This window comes from Pyrus communis, chromosome 1, assembly GCF_041283825.1.
Source record: "Pyrus communis isolate YQ-2024b chromosome 1, ASM4128382v1, whole genome shotgun sequence".
Taxonomy (NCBI): Eukaryota; Viridiplantae; Streptophyta; class Magnoliopsida; order Rosales; family Rosaceae; genus Pyrus; species Pyrus communis.
In genome coordinates this window covers 11809609-11828194 of record NC_142565.1, presented here as the reverse complement: position 1 = coordinate 11828194, position 18586 = coordinate 11809609, and the positions used below count along the sequence as shown (strand labels likewise).

The following is an 18586-nucleotide window of genomic DNA, read 5'->3' as shown; positions in this document are numbered from 1 at the left end:
GTCACTGTAGGTGATACTCTGAGTAAACATGGCAAGGACTGTCTCTCCAAATGCTAACTTCTGTCTATGTAGTCTAGTGTTTTGTCGTTGCTGAATTTTGTATGGTATTTATTGCAGGAAACTTTCCTCGATGGTTTCCATTCCATTCCATCGGTAAGACAAAGCTTGTATTTCTTGCATTTATGTAGTCAAGTCGTTGATTTTTATTCACTTTTTAAACTTATAGCCGTTGATATAATTGGCTTTTACTCTTTGCTATTTTGTTGCAGTGCGTGGATGGGATATACTGATCGGCATCGGTAAGAAAAGCTTGAATTATTTGTTGTATATGTGTGTGTGTGTGTGTAGATTCCAACTTGTCATGAATGAAACAAAGTAAAATGTAATTTAGAAACATATAAGTTTCTTTTCTTATGATTCTTTCGGTGATATATTTTTTTGCAGGCTTATTTTTTCCAGCAAGACTATAAATGGCGAAGAAGACATTTGTCAATGTATTGTACAATAGAAGACTTTCTGCAATGCGATAAGAACTTCATGCCTATAAGGTACTCTTACTCAGACATTAAGAAGATGACTCACAAGTTTAAGGATAAGTTGGGCGAAGGAGGCTATGGCTCAGTATTTAAAGGAAAGTTACGCAGCGGCCGTTTTGTAGCAATTAAAGTTCTGGGCAAACCCAAAGCCAATGGCCAAGATTTCATTAGTGAAATAGCTACCATTGGAAGGATTCACCATGTCAATGTGGTGCGACTCGTTGGTTATTGTGTTGAGGGATCAAAGCGTGCTCTAGTATAGGAGTTCATGGCTAATGGCTCTCTTGATAAATACATTTATCCAAAGAAGGAAGTATCCCTTTGTCTACAACAAATTGTATGAGATTTCTCTTGGAGTGGCTCAAGGGATTGAGTATCTACATCAAGGTTGCGCAGTGCAAATTCTCCATTTCGATATCAAGCCTCATAATATTCTTCTTGATGAGAACTTCAAAGCAAAGGTTTCCGACTTTGGGCTAGCAAAGTTGTATCCTGTGGATAATAGCATTGTCACGTTGACGGCAGCGAGGGGGACAATGGGAGATATTGCTCCTGAATTGTTCTACAAAAATATTGGAGGCACCTCGCACAAGGTCGATGTCTATAGTTTCGGAATATTGTTGATGGAAATGGCAAGCGGAAGGAAGAATTTGAATACAACGGTAGAGCATTCAAGCCAAATCTACTTCCCACTATGGGTACACGATCAGTATAATGTGGGAAATAACTTGGAGATGGACAATGTAACAGAGGAGGAAAACAATGTAATCGGAAAGATGGTTATAACCGCATTGTGGTACATTCAAATAAAACCAACCGATCGTCCTTCAATGCACAAAGTCATCGAGCTGCTTGGAGAAGATGTTGAATGTCTGCAAATGCCCCCCAGGCCTTCTCTATGCCCATAAGAGACTCCTGTGGCTGTGGATGATATTCAAGACCCAATATGTTCTAACGTAGAGCTAACATGTTCTTTGTCAGCTAGGTGATGATCAAGTTCTTAGTTATAAAAGTGAAATAATGTATTATAAATTCTTACCTTAAAAAGAGATTTAATTGGTGAACTATTGTTCGAGGTTTATATTGATGAACGTGGTCCTCTATAGTAGACTGACTTGCTTATCAAGCATTCAAAGGTTGTCTTATTTTTGTTCTTCTCATCGGCCCATTTGCACGGATTGCCATGGCCTACCTTTCATGAGCTTCATGAGCTTTTTCTTCATCGCAGGCTTGTCGATCTATCTCTGGGTTTCACCCCAAATAAATGGACAAGACATTGATGATGAAGAATATGATATTTGAGTTTTACCCCAAACCTCTTACGATATACATTGTAATTGAACTCAATCTAATCAATATGAAATAAAATGAACTAATTATGGAGTCACATTTTGGAGAAAAGTTGGTGCATGACATGAGGATTACCGATCCATGTGGAGGATGCAGCTTGTGGAGACCACACGTGTGATCAACGTGTTGAAGCATCAACCAATACCATAAAGTATATAAATGGTCCGCAGGGTTGTTGAATCAGTCCACAAATGTCCATTTTGAATCCTTTGTAGAAAAGATGGAGGGTGCTAAGACATGATACGCTTCTAGGTATGATATCTTTACTTCAGGTAAGAGGATGCCCAAAAAGGCACATCACGGATCATTCTAGATATCCCAAATGTACATCCATAGTGAAAATTCTTTTGGAATCGCGAGCTTCTGGCCGGCCACATAGTGGGTCTGAATGGGTGTAATCCACTCGTTAAGCGTTCCATCTTCTCTAGAATATGCTTCTGACTGTATTCGTAGGAAGTGCAATATGGTAATATGCGAAAGAATTTTACTCCATTTTCTACATTGGTTTCAATATGGTAATAATGTTCTCAAATATCCTTAAAGCTCAAAAGGCGTTCTTCCGGAATGAGTAAGTATAAGGCTTCCCTTTATGGTAAATTTAGTACCATTGGACAATATAAGGCAATGTAATGCCCCACAATCAGGTTGGATAAGCCTGAAAGGTTGTCAAGGGATGATTAGGTATGAAGTTAGCATAGAACCAAACAACTACTTCCCCAAAAAACATACCTAAGCATGAGTTAATTGTAGTCATATGTGGTAATTTTCGTTAACTAACTCTTATTCGAGAATAATAGTGACATCCAAACACCAATCTTAAATCCGAGAACAAAATAAATTGTTCACAAAGTAAACAAATATACAAGGGGGTCGGCCAATAGGCCTTCCATGTCAAATTTCTCTCTTCCAAATTTGTTAGGTGGAACAAAATTAGTCTCACATATTGACTACGGTAATGGTACTCCTCAACGACATTGGTAGAGGCACATACAAGTGCATAAATAATGATCTATTTCATCAAAATTGAATTAGATTCTGTAGGGTTGAGGTTTGGGAATACTACCCCTTATTCTTGAAGTTTTAGGTGTTAAGGATCATGCTTCGGCTGTGATACCACCTCTTGGCAGGCTTAATTCTACCATATGTTGTAAAACAAACTTGAAAATGGGATTGTGAGAGAGAGATAGACCCAGATTTAGGTTCGGTAGGCTCCAGCTGAAGTTGGAGGGGTCTATTCAGTAGTTCTCTGCCGAAGCAAAGCAATATCGTTCGGTGCACCTCTACCGAAGTAGAGCATGCCCTTTGGTGCATCCCTGCCGAAGCAGGGCATCAGCATTCGGTAGACTCCGGTCGAAACTAGGTCTACACCGTTCGGTAACTCCCAACTGAATTGCTGGGGTACCTTTCTCTCATAAGTGTGGTAGTAATCAGATATGAGAATTTGGTAACTTCTGCTCTCTATACTGCTACTTCAGGAGCAATTTAGATATACAAAGATGAGAAAGATTTTCTTACAGTTAAAATTTGATTGGATATAAACTTTAGAATTGTACCTATTCATAGACACAATGGTTTCAATCTTTAGAATTGTACCCATTCATAGACGTAATGGTTTCAATCATATTTTGCTCTTGGCAAGAATTCATCTTTGCATGATTTGAAACAGTCCATAGTGAGTCAAAGAGCTATGGAGTCCTTGTCAGTGAGGTACTCCCATTTGATATGCGTCATGGCAAGGGCTTATTCAGCTCTTCCATACCATAATTGGCTACAATGATTTCGCGACTAGTCATAGTCAAGCGAGGTGTCACGTCTTGTATCCATATAAAGTAGTTTCTTATTCGAAACTTCCAAATCAGTGAAATCAAACTTGTTAAGGTTCGACAATAAGCTGAATGGCGGAAACAAAAATGTGATTTGTGTTTTAGGAAATAAAATTTCCATAAATATCAAAGTTAGAACATTCATGTTCTAAGACATGGTTTGGTTTAAATGGATTTAAGCATGGAGAATTGCGGATCTCAACATGAGTGTTGTGCGTTAAGAAACTTCAGGTTTCTATGGCACTTTTGCGAAACTTCAGGTTCGGAAGTATGAACGTCAAGTTCATAATACCTGCAAACAAATGCAATATATACAAAAATATGCAACAATAAAAATATGCAAATATGTATAGAATTTATAATTTAATTATTTAGACTTCGGGCCAAAATTAAAAGTTGGGTGAAAAATTTAAAACCCATAAAGCCTAAAAAAATAGGCAATATAATTGGTGGCCCAAGATGGAACAAAGCCCTAATGGGCTTTTTAAAAGAATTGAACCGGAGAGCCCAAAACCCAAAAATTGGGCTAGGGTTGGTTCGGGCCGATGAGGCCAGGCCTAAACACACCAAAAATAAATGGAGCTAGAGGCTCGAATCAACAAGAGCCCATGTAGGGGCGCTGATCAAGTGTAGTGAGGTGCAAGGGATCCTTAACAATCACGCGGACTGGGTTCTCCTATGGGTGGACATAGGAATAGTAGAGCCCAACCGAGCTGAGGAATGCGTAGCAGGACGCGAGTGCAAGCCCTACTACAGGCCGAGGTGATCCAAGCCCAAAGGATCGTAAGTTTGGTCCAATCAAGAATCCTAGCCATGTTGTGTGGGTTCACCGAGGAAGAAATCCGGAGCCATCATTTCTGGCGACGGAGTCTTGGTGCGATGCATGGTGGTTCATCGAAGAACCAGTCTCAACGACGAAGGAGAATCCTCAACGTCGGAAAAAGGTAGAACCTAGGGAATTCAATTCAGGAAATTTTTTATTTCGATGAATTTTAATGGGAAATTCAAGGGATGTCGTCGAAGACTACGGTGCAAAACCCAAAAATGACACAACTGCAGGTCGTGATGTCCAGAAAAAGAACGGCAAAGCTGTGGGCTTGGCTTCCGGCGAGGCTAGGTTTTCTGGGTTGAGGATGATGTCAAACGACGTCGTTTTCCTTGGGTTCTCAAAGCAGCAGAGCTATGCTCCAGTGCATCACAGCTTCATGTCTCACATAACGGCGCAGCTCAAAGCCTACAGCTCGTTGGTTGAGGTCACGAAACCCTAAATTTTGTCAAAGTTTTATTCAATTCAATTATATGCATATATAGTTTAATGTTGATCTATATATAATGTCATGCAATATCAATTCACATAATTTAAAATAATGGGTATAATGCACACACAATTTATAGAGAATCTAAAATATCAAGATAAAAACCGTTGTTTTAGAAGAACCTGATTGCGTGATGATATTGGTGAATTGGTTTAATGCAGAAAATTAATTCTTCAATTTCGGCTTTCCATATCCAAAGCTTGTATCATGTTGAACATAAGAAAAATAAATTGAATCAATAAAAGTATATGAATTGAAGAAAAATCAAAATTTAATGAATTAAAAAGAATTGAAATGTAATACTCCCTTGATTGAAAATGAATAAATTCTCTTTAGCAAAGTGTGAAAAGCATGCTGATAATGTGTTATGGCCTATATTTAACTGAGGGGTGCGGCATGGAGAGAAAGAAAGTGGAGAACAGACTTGAGGAATTGTGTGTTAATTCCCCAGTCCTTGTGCATTTATTTATAGTAATAAGGAGGAGAAAAACTTGCTCTCTAAGTAATACAAAGTCTATTAGGAAAGATCTTCTAGATCCCAAAGCATTTATAATCTATCTCCACTTAGGATTTATACAATCATAATATGTATTAGAACATATGTCACAACAAAAAGAAACTATTATTGGCAATCTAAAAATCTAATTGTGCACTCATTGTAAGAATATTTTTCTTTTTAAATGTAAAAAGTTTAAAGTACATAATTAAATCTTTAAAGTGCTAATAATAATTCTCTTGTTAAATATGACGCCAAAAAGGGAAGATATAAGAATTAAGTTTTAGGATGATTAGCATTTATCATTCCCTTCGTTATATGGCATTTTAGAATGGAAGATTATTACTTGTAGATCATGATGTGCTAGAATGGTTATGATTATGAATCTTGCTATAATTATTTTGCTTTCTTTACATTTCGACATTTATTTAGGTTACATTTCGACATTTATTTAGGTTTTAGTTATGTAAATCGGCTTATCAGCTCATGAATCCCTTTTTATGATCGTTTATAGTCTTGACTCAATCATGAAATAGTTACACTCAGTTTTTAGCTTTCATTAATATTATATTTCTATTTACAAACCTAGGCAAACACACTTTTCACAACGGATTCCAAGTCCTCCTTCACTCGAGGCATAAGAAAAAACTTAACCGAACATCTCACTAGGTGTCGTTTTGGTTCATAAGTTAGACCTAAGTGCAAACCAAACTTATTCCTAAATAAAAGCCCAACTATCTAGTGCCATGTCTATTCTCTCTTTCTCTTGAGGCTTGAGCCATCCAGTGACACCAAGACCGAAAACAACACCCAGAGCAAACCATGTGTTGAACCTAGTCGGGCTCTATTCGAGGTTTGACACCAACACCTTGAATTGATTTGTAATCCTCTTTACCTGCTTGAGTTGAGTGCTTTAATTCATTCTCCTTTTCCTTTCTATGAGCGCCATATACCCGATATGCTGCAGTTGCCAGTAGAACAAGAAACAAAGAACCCAGGATTCCACCACCTGTAGCCAATCTTTTCCATATATATGTTGCCATGCATGTAAGATACAAAATCAGAGCACAGTCATTAGTATTCTCATGATAATTGCTTAAACTCCAGCGGTAATGCTTGCTTTCCTCAAGTGTACACCTTCAATTTCACTCTTGAAGAAAACAAGTAAAAATATGCCAAAGGAAGGAAGAGATGAGCAATTTCTGCATTTTTGAACTAATTATAATTCACATGAAATCCGGAACAAGATGAAGTGTTTTCCTTTGTAATTAAGCATCCATAATGTAATATCGTGTGTAAGTTTTTATCCACGTAGCATTATGTCATTAGCTATCATTATCACAATGCTCCCGTCAGTGCTTCCGTTACATGTAAATCAATCTCCATTATTACATAAGCCAGTCTGGCCACTCACCGACTGCTCGGCATCATGGGCCTGGCTTTAACAAGGCATGACATTTCCTCTTGGAGTCAGTCTGGCCACTGACCGGCTGCTCAGCATCATGGGCCTGGCTTTAACAAGGCATGACATTCCCTCTTGGATATTATTTCACGGCGGGTGTTCTAGCCACTCTAGCTCACAACCAAAGATTGGATTACCAATTCACATCAATTGGATGTCCTACCACTTCGAAAGTTAGACTTCTTTCTTTGTCATAGTTATGTAGAATTTTCATCCCTAAATCCAATCGCTAACTTGCACTCTCATTCTTCAAGACTTGAAAATAAACACAATAATATGACTTTTCTCCTAAAAATTTCATCCCTTATCATAATTGCGAACTTGCACTCACATTCCCCTGAAAACTTGAAAGTAAACACAATAATGACTTTCCTCCTAAAAATTTCATCTTTTATTCTAATTGCGAACTTGCACTCTCATTCCTTAAAAGTTATAATAATTGTAACCATTAGATTAAATTTCAACGATCCGGATTATTTTATCCTTAGGTTCAATTTTTTTAGATCCGAAGAGGATCTGTACTCGAAGTGTTTTACTTTGTATTGAAGGATAAATAATGTACGTATCGTTATGTATAAGTCTCTATTCACATATCATTGTATTATTAATTATTCGTTACATGTACGTCATTTTCAATTATTACATGGTCAATCCTGGCATTGACCGACTGTCCGACATCATGGCTCTGTTACATGTACGTCAATGTCAATTATTACAAAAGTCAGTCCTGCCATTGATCGATTGTCCAGCATCTTGGGCCTGACTTTAACTTAGCATGACTTTTCCTCTTGGATACCTTTCAATACCGTAGCTTCACGGAGGGTCACAACCAAATATTGGATTATTAAATCACATCAATTCTAAGCCCTACCACTTAGAAAGTTAGACTTCTTTCTTGGTCATGGTCATGTAGAATTTTCATCCCTAATTTCAATTACGAACTTGTACTCTCATTTCTCTAAAGACTTGAAAGTAAACACAAGAATATGAGTTTTCTCCTAAAAGTTTTATCTCTTGTTCCAATTGCGAACTTGCACTCTCATTCTCCTAAAGACTTAAAAGTAAACACAATAATACTATTTAGTTGTGCTATCTACATACCTTCTTTTACCTCTCACATATCTTTTGTTAATTTCTGTCATTTACTATTTTTTATTTCATTTAATTAGACGATTGAAAATTGAATACAATGTGTAAATAGCCCCACGCTTCTCTTAATTAAGTATTTCAATGAGTCCCACTTAATAATGTTTTCTTGCTTTTTCGTAAATCATTGTAACTTTTCTTTTGGCTTGTGATGAATGTCTCCTTCCAAGGTCGCTCACCACCCTTCTCCTAATTATGTAAATTAGTCTATTTAATGACCTTTTCTTGCTTTATCCTAAATCATTATAACTTTTTTTTTCTTTTTCCTTTTTTTTTTCTTTTTTTTTTCTCAAAGCAAGTCTACCGTTTCTTATTGTCTTGGGGATGAGCGACCCAATCTACTCTCTTCCTTCCCAAAACACTCCAGCACACTCGGACAATTGGACCTAAGGTGAGTCCAATGGAGAAGTCAGACAATAATTGCCTAACTTAGTGCCCTTCCTATGTGATATAAGGCTGACGTCATTATGAAGTCTGCCACAATTTAAATTATTAAAAAATTAGAGGAATTATTAAAAATTATAAAACATAATTAAAAATATAAAAAATTATATATATATATATATATATATTTTATAAATACATAACTATGTTTTTCCATTTGCACAATATTTTTGAATACTTTCAACTAATATTTTATTATTATCTGAAATTAAAAATAAAGTTATTTTATTATTTTATAAAATAAAAAAATACTAATATTTTAATACGAATTATCTTGACTATTCAATTTAGGGGTGGAGATGCATTTGGACAGTTATTGTTCATTGTAGACAGTTACTGTTCATTTAAGAGGATTGAGTTGCCTATTGCCAAAGAAACCTTCCTACACTGGAAGTGCTCTAGCGAATGTCTCTCTCCAAGGTTGTTCTTCAAATTCACGTGATGCATCAATCAGCATCCACATCCTCTTAAATAAATAGTTGATTTGCTTAACGAAAAGTGATTTTTTTTTTTTCCTCTTATTATTGTCTTTTGATACTCCATTAATTTATACAATTTGTCTTAATTCAATTTGTGCTCATCCTTAATTGTGGCCTCATATCCAATTTGATGTACTGTTTTGGTGGAATAAAGAGTGTATAAGAGGAACAAAAATAGTGTGTGGAAGTCCCGGATCCCTTTCTAGATCGTTGAAATTTCTTTTGCTCAACTTTTCTTTTATCCTGCCACTTAGTACTACGGTTTAGTAGTATTCATCTTCACTAGTAAGTGAGCCACTTGTTAGCTCATTGTGAGCCTAACCCACCTCTTTTGTCACATCCCAAACCGGCTCCGTTGTAGCACGATATTGTCCATTTTGAGCCCCGGCCACGCCCTCACGGTTTTGTTTCTGGGAACTCAAGCGAGAACTTCCCAATGGGTCAACCATCTTGGGAATGCTCTCGCCTGAACTCGCTTAACTTCGGAGTTCCGATGAAACCCGAAGCCAGTGAGTTCCCAAAAGGTCTCGTGCTATATGGAGGTGAACATGTACATATAAGGCACATCACCCCCTCTCCGTTGGTTGATGTGGGATGTTACAATCCACCCCCCTTAGGGGCCCGACATCCTCGTTTGCACACTCGCACCACACGGCAAAGTGGCTCTGATACCATTCTATCACATCCCAGACCAGCTTCACCGTAGCACGATATTGTCCGCTTTGGGCCCCGGCCACGCCCTCATAGTTTTGTTTCTGGGAACTCACGCGAGAACTTCCCAGCGGGTCACCCATCTTGAGAATGTTATCGCCCAAACTCACTTAGCTTCGGAGTTCTGATGAAACCCCGAAGCCAATGAATTCCCAAAAAGCCTCATGCTATATGAAGGTGGGCATGTACATATAAGGCATATCACCCCCTCTCCGTTGGTCGATGTGGGATGTTACATATTTCCTCTTAGTGTAGATAATATCGTTTGTTCAAAAAAAAAAAAAAATCTTTTACCCTATTTTCCTTTTCCTTGGAAAGTTAATAAAAGAAGAATAATCTGCTAGAATGGTTATGATTATGAATCTTGCTAGATTCTTTTTTTTTTTTTTTTTCTTTACATTTCGACGTTTATTTAAGTTTCAGTTATGTAAATCGGCTTATTAGCCCACGAATCCCTTTTATGAACATTTATAGTCTTGACTCAATCATGAAATGGTTACACTTAGTTTTTTGCTTTCATTATTATTTTATGGGAAATTTTATTTAAATTCATCTAACCTATTTCTACACCCAACTTAAATTTTAAATGTTAACTGTCCATTTTACCCTATTGCATAATTACTATTAAGTACAAAATGAAATTAATAATAAAACTCAAATTTATCAATAAATCCAAACACTATAATTAAACCCTACGATGACTTTATCCTACGTTCATTCTAGCTAAAACCCTAATAGTTAATATTCCCAGTGGGGCTAAAACATTTGAATTGGTAGCCAAATTCTGCTACGGGGTGAAATTTGAGCTAACTGCGTCAAATGTTGTATATCTACGATGTGCTGTTGAGCATCTAGAAATGACTGAAGGGTATGGGGAGGACAAAGTGAAGCCTTTCTCAATCAGGTCGTTCTTCGAAATTGGAAGGACTCTCTAAAGGCACTTCAAACTTGTGATGACATTCTCCTTTATGCTGAAGAACTCAACATTCCAAAAAGGTGTGTGGAGTCACTTGCCACAAAAGCATCCACTGATCCTAATTTGTTTGGGTGGCCTAGCAAGGAGCACGGCGGCCCTATGCAAAGTCCTGGTGGGAGTGTCTTGTGGAACGAAATAAGCACGATGACCATACCAAAGAAATCAAGTTCAAATTGGTGGTACGAGTTCTAGACCACTTCCTTGCCATGAAATAAATTACAGGAGGAGCTTCCTCCCATCAAATTTAGCTTCTAAAAATCAAATGGATGTAAAAGTAAATCCACATATTGAATTGGGTTTATGGGGGTATATTAGGTATTAAATTTGGGTCTAAAGAAATATTAATAGTTTAGTTAAAAATCAAATTGGTGCAAAGAGTAAGTTGGGTGTGGAAATAGGTTAGATGGGTTTAAATAAAATTTCCCTTATTTTATTTCCATTTACAAACTTAGGCAAACACACTTTTCAGTTTTCACAATGGATTCCAAGTCAGCGATAAGAAAAAACTTAACTAAACCAGTATCTCACTAAGTGTATCATCGTTTTAGTTAAGTTAGATCTAAACACAAACCAACCTTATTCCTAAATAAACACCAACTATCTAGTGCTACACCTATTCTCTCTTTCTCTTGAGCCATTCAGTCGCAGCAACACCCTAGACAAATCATGTGTTGAACCTAGTTCGAATTTTGACATCAGAATTCCTCTACTTGTAGCCAATAATTTCCACATATATGTTGCCTTGCATGTAAGATGTCACGCCCCGATCCTGACATATGTCCAGGATCGACACGTGACGTCACCAAATACCCATATATCTAACATACCCCACCTCCTGAATATATACAAAGTATCATTCAAGATCCAGATGCATAAAAAATTTTCATATACTTTATGGCTGCATCTAATCTCTTCGTTAGACTGCCTACGTACACTCATTAGGGATCAAGTCATTCGTAGTTCAACTTCTCTATAACTTGACATATAACACGATTCGTTCAAGCCAAAAAGGCATAACATTCCTCAATAAAAAATTTGGACTTGACAAGCATGAATTATTCAATTCAAGCTACATAATAACCCACATGATAATCAAGGTTTCTATTTCATCCATCATATACATCATTATGTTTCAACATAATTGCGCAGGCGATGATCACCCAACGCGGATATACAAGGCATGATCACCCCTGAATACGTAGGGTCCCCCATCGCGGGTATACCAAGCAGGACCATCCATGTACCTTTGCTACATGGTGCAATAACTTCAACACACAACGTAACCACATCTCAACCTCTATGAGTTTCAACGTAGTCATCTACACCATCAACTTCTCAAGGCCATCACTAAAATGTCACACAAGCATATGGGTGCTACAACATACTTCAAATAGGATTCTAGGATAACCTTATCATAAAAAATATAAAAAAATCATACACATCAATCACAGTACTAAAAGATAATTAAACTCAAATATATCCCAACCATCATCAGTACACAAGCCAATTCATGTTTAATAACATAGTCTCTGGCTAATATATAAAATCACACTTCAATACAAATCCCATTTATAAGACCAAGACATATTCACATACGATATTAATAAAAGAAAATAAGTTAATATCCATATCTCATATACTCAAGTCACTCTCTAACCAATGTAAGCACACTAGACTTCAATTAGTCCCCCGTAATATTAATTTTAGTATTTAGAACGTTTCGAGACATGTTGACCAAAAGTCAATTCTCGGTCAAAAGTAGGATCCACAACGCTGCAAAATTTGATCCAGAAGATCCGCACATCATAATCTAGATCCGTAACTTCCTAAGGTCCACATTATTCTCAAAGAACAACATATTAAAATTTCATCGCTATCCGACAGTCGGATCTCTGCCAATTACTAAAAGTTAGGTGGCAATCAATAATTTATTTTACAAACTTAGAAATCCAATTCGGGAAGATCCGTAAGTCTGATTCCCGATCCGTAAGTTCCTAACATCCTCAAATATTACTTATTATTATTGCTTAAAGTTTGGTAACGATCCAATGGTCGGATCATCGGTTTATATTTGACCTATTCACGTATCGAAATGAAGCTAAGTCCAGACAATCAATTTACGTCGTACGGATATCAAACATGAACTCATGGCATCTAAAAGTGCTTAAAAAGACATCATTGGCCCATAGGCCACGCGGAGCCGCATGCACCGCCGCGGGTGGAGGTCGGCCGTCCCGATTCGCCGGAAAATCCAACTATTACCAAAAATTATCAAAATTTACAGGAATGAAGATCTCAATGAGTAAAGTAAACTTTATACATGTGGCCAAGGCCAATTTTGCTGGAAAACACCCCAAACTGGCCACGAACCGCCGGAACCCTAAGGTGGGTGTGCTTTGAATTCGACTTCCAATCGAACTCCGACGTCTCCAACATAGCTTGGGCTTTGTTCCTGGGGTTGAGGGGAGTCTTTTGGTGGTGGTCATGGACGGTGAAACTTGTCGGAGCCACCGGAAAAAGGGATAAAGCCGCCGGAACACCCGTGGGTTTGTGGCTTCGAACTGGAAAAATGGAAAAGAAATTGGGAAATCTAACACTACAATGATGTAGGGCTCATCAAGAGCTTGCTATGGACACCAAAATCACTCAAAATGGAGTTCAGATGAAGGAGATACAAGCGGGTCAAGTTTATGGGTTAACGAGTCCAATTCAACCCCAAAACGGGTTAGCAGCAGCCCTTTTTTTTTTTTTTTTTTTTTTTTTTTTCCTTTCTTTCCTCTCTCTTGGTTCTTTTCTAATCCCCTTAACCGGTTCACTTAACCCAAATATATATTTGGACCTTTTACCCTCTGGTGGAAATTAAATAATTTTCACAACTTAAAGTTTCACAACTTCAAATGTCCGTAACTATATCGTCATAATTCGGACTCGCAAATGGCTTCGAGGCCTATTCGAAAACGTTACTTGTGACCTCAAAAGGTCAACGAGTAAATAATAATTTTCCAAACTTCACCCTTCGTACCTAGTTTAATTGAAATCTAATTTCAAATAAACTAATATAAATTCTCGAAAAAATAATATAAAATCTCAATAATACAAATACGTAGATTATAACAGTGAAATCCGAAAACGGGATTTCACATAAGATGCAAAATTTGACTGTCATTAATATCCTCATGATAATTGCTTAAAACCAGCAATAATTATATATGTTATACTTGCTTTCCTCAACTGAAAATTGTAGCAACGATCCGTCAACTTTAACTCAGTTTAAGTAATAGTTCATTAACTAAAAATTCATGATCATTGGTCCCTTAATTTCGTCAAAAAGTGTAACTGTAGTTCTTTTCGTTAACTCCGTTAAAACTTTTCAAATTAAGTCACGTGCCACACACACGTGAGACTGAATCAATAGGCAAATATAGAAAACCAAATGAAAAAAATCGTAGCAATAGTGCCTCAACTTTAACCCAGTTAGTGAAATGGTCCTTCAACTTTAAGCCAATTAGAGCAACGTCTCTCAACTTTAATCTAATTGTATCAACAGTTCTTCCAATATGAGTCTTTTTAACAAAATTCTGATGGAGTTGACAAAAAGAATCATAGTTGCACATTTTGGTAAGTTAAAAGGTTAATGGTCATAAAATTTTTGGTTGATAGATCATTATTCTAATTGAATTAAAATTAAAGAACTATTGCTATAATTTTTTCTAAAGAAAACAAGTAAAAATATGCAAGAGGAAGGAAGAGATGAGCAATTTTATGTATTTTGAACTAATTTTAATTCACATGAAATCCGGAACAGGATGATGTGTTTTTCTTTGTAACGAAAGATGAATAATGTATTGTCGTGTGTAAGTCTTTATTACATATCATTGTATTATTAACTGCGATTGTGACGGGCACCCGTTACATGTACATAAATCTCAATTATTACATAAATCAGTCCTGCCATTAACCGACTGACCCGCATCGTGGGCCTGTTACATGTACATCAATCTCAATTATAACATAAATCAGTCCTACCATTGACCGACTGTCCGGCATCATGGGCCTAGCTTTAACTTAGCATGACTTTTCCTCCCAGATCTTTATCAATACTGCAGCTGCACGGAGGGTGCTCTGGCCACTAGCTCCCAACCAAATATTAGATTATTGATTCACATCAATTGGAAGACCTACCATATTTCTTTCTTGGTCTGTCAAGTAGAACTTTCATTCCTAATTCCAATTCGAATTTCCACTCTCATTTCTCTAAAAACTAGAAAGTATGCGTAAGAATATGACTTTTCTTCTAATAATTTCATCCCTTTATTCAATTGCAAACTAGCACTCTTATTCCTTTAAAAACTTGAAAGTAAACACAACAATATTATTTGGTTGTGCTATTTCCACACTTTCTTTTACCTCCTAGGCATCCTTTGTTAATTTTTGTTTTTTGATTTTTTTTAGTTCATTATATCGGATGATTGAAAATTGAATGAGGTATATAGATAGCACCACTCTTCTCTTAATCAAGTATTTTAATGAGTCCTACTTAATGAGGTTTTCTTGCCTTTTCGTAAATTGTTGTAGTTTTTTTATTGGCTTGTAATGAATGTCTCAAGGTCGTTTACCACGAGAAATTTTTCATTATGATCGGAATACAAATGATACATCACTTGTTTTTATATAAATAGTGGGAACGGGATTTACATAAATCAGTCCTGCCATTAACCGACATAAATCACTGTTATAATCTACATAAATCTCAATTATTACATAAATCGGTCCTGCCATTAACCGACTGACCCGCATCGTGGGCCTGTTACATGTACATCAATCTCAATTATAACATAAATCAGTCCTACCATTGACCGACTGTCCGGCATCATGGGGCTAGCTTTAACTTAGCATGACTTTTCCTCCCAGATCTTTATCAATACTGCAGCTGCACGGAGGGTGCTCTGGCCACTAGCTCCCAACCAAATATTAGATGATTGATTCACATCAATTGGAAGACCTACCATATTTCTTTCTTGGTCTGTCAAGTAGAACTTTCATTCCTAATTCCAATTCGAATTTCCACTCTCATTTCTCTAAAAACTAGAAAGTATGCGTAAGAATATGACTTTTCTTCTAATAATTTCATCCCTTTATTCAATTGCAAACTAGCACTCTTAGTTATTCCTTTAAAAACTTGAAAGTAAACACAACAATATTATTTGGTTGTGCTATTTCCACACTTTCTTTTACCTCCTAGGCATCCTTTGTTAATTTTTGTTTTTTGATTTTTTTTAGTTCATTATATCGGATGATTGAAAATTGAATGAGGTATATAGATAGCACCACTCTTCTCTTAATCAAGTATTTTAATGAGTCCTACTTAATGAGGTTTTCTTGCCTTTTCGTAAATTGTTGTAGCTTTTTTATTGGCTTGTAATGAATGTCTCAAGGTCGTTTACCACGAGAAATTTTTCATTATGATCGGAATACAAATGATACATCACTTGTTTTTATATAAATAGTGGGAACGGGATTTACATAAATCAGTCCTGCCATTAACCGACATAAATCACTGTTATAATCTACATAAATCTCAATTATTACATAAATCGGTCCTGCCATTAACCGACTGACCCGCATCGTGGGCCTGTTACATGTACATCAATCTCAATTATAACATAAATCAGTCCTACCATTGACCGACTGTCCGGCATCATGGGGCTAGCTTTAACTTAGCATGACTTTTCCTCCCAGATCTTTATCAATACTGCAGCTGCACGGAGGGTGCTCTGGCCACTAGCTCCCAACCAAATATTAGATTATTGATTCACATCAATTGGAAGACCTACCATATTTCTTTCTTGGTCTGTCAAGTAGAACTTTCATTCCTAATTCCAATTCGAATTTCCACTCTCATTTCTCTAAAAACTAGAAAGTATGCGTAAGAATATGACTTTTCTTCTAATAATTTCATCCCTTTATTCAATTGCAAACTAGCACTCTTATTCCCTTAAAAACTTGAAAGTAAACACAACAATATTATTTGGTTGTGCTATTTACACACTTTCTTTTACCTCCTAGGTATCTTTTGTTAATTTTTGTTTTTTGATTTTTTTTAGTTCATTATATCAGATGATTGAAAATTGAATGAGGTATATAGATAGCACCACTCTTCTCTTAATCAAGTATTTTAAAGAGTCCTACTTAATGAGGTTTTCTTGCTTTTTCGTAAATTGTTGTAGCTTTTTTATTGGCTTGTAATGAATGTCTCAAGGTCGTTTACAATGAGAAATTTTTCATTATGATCGGAACACGAATGGTACATCACTTGTTTTTATATAAATGGTGGGAAATTTTATTTTTTAAGATATTAACTTTTTAACATACATATCTCACTATTTGCATAATGATATATGATATATCATCCTGTATTTCGATCGCACTGAAAAATTTCTTGTTCACTACCCATTTTCGAATCATGTCAATGACTCCCATTTAATGACCTTTTCCTAAATCATTATAACTTTTTTCTTTGCTTCTAATGAATGTCTCTCTCCAAAGTTGGTTTTTTTGTATTCACGTGATGCATCCACATCCTCTTAAATAAATAGTTAATTTATTTAACGAAAAATGATTTTTTTCTCTTATTATTGTCTTTTGATACTCCATTAATTTATACAATTTTACTCCATTTACATTTTTCTTGGAAATTTAATAAAAAAAGAATAATTCATTTTAATTCACATGAAATCCGGAACAGGTTGATGTCTTTTTCTTTGTAATGAAGGGAAAAGAGAGATAATTTTCGGATCCCTTCCGCATAATCAGGAAATTTATGTCGTTAACATTTGATCCAACGGTTAAAAATAGGGATCTATTTTAAAAATCATAATAACTTAAACCATTAGATCAAATTTCAAAAGTATAGATTCCATAATTTGATGGATTATAATGAAAAATGATTTCTTTCCATAACCAAGGATTGTAGTGTGTAAGTCTTTATTCACATAGTTTTGTATTATTAACTATGATCGTGACGGCACCTGTTACATACAAGGATTGTCTGCCCTCCTACTTCAGGTGCCTTTCCGTGCCTTTATGTTTGTATGGTCATGGTTAAGCTACGTCAATATGTTATATTACTATTCATTTTTGTCTTATTATCTTTATAAAAAAATAATATAAAATGTTGACGTAACTTAACTGTGACCACACAAAATATGAAGGCATCGAAAATGGAATGGCAGATAATCCTTGTCTCACCTGTTACATGTACATCAATCTCAATTATTACATTCGTCAATCCTGCCATTGACCGACTGTTTGGCATCATGGGCCTGTTACCGTGTTACGTGTACGTCAATCTCAATTATCACATAAGTCAATCGTGTCATAGACCGATTGTCCGACATTATGGGCCTGGCTTTAACTTAGCATGACTTTTCCTCTTAGATATTTTTCAAAACTTCAGCTGCACGGAGGGTGCTCTAGCCACTAGCTCCCAACCAAATACTAGATTACTGGTTCACTTCAATTGGAAGACCTGCCAGGCTGCCGCTTAGAGAGTTAAACTTCTTTCTTGGTCATAGTCAAGTGGAACTTTCATTCCTAATTCCAATTCGAATTTCCACTCTCATTTCTCGAAATACTTGAAAATAAGCACGAGAATATAATTTTTCTTCTAAAAATTTCTTCCTTTTATTCAATTGCAAACTAGCACTCTCATTTTCTTAAAAACTTGAAAGTAAACACAATAATATTATTTGGTTGTACTAGCTACACATTCTTTTTTACCTCTCGTGCATCATTTGTTAAATTTTGTTATTTGATTTTCTTTCAGTTCATTATGTCGGTCAATTGCA

At 36.1% G+C, this 18586-nt stretch overlaps 1 pseudogene; it reads left to right on the top strand.

The window, feature by feature from the left end:
* Positions 1–463: 463 nt before the first annotated feature.
* LOC148699165 (rust resistance kinase Lr10 pseudogene) lies at positions 464–1583 on the top strand (annotated as a pseudogene).
* The last annotated feature ends 17003 nt before the right edge of the window (positions 1584–18586 follow it).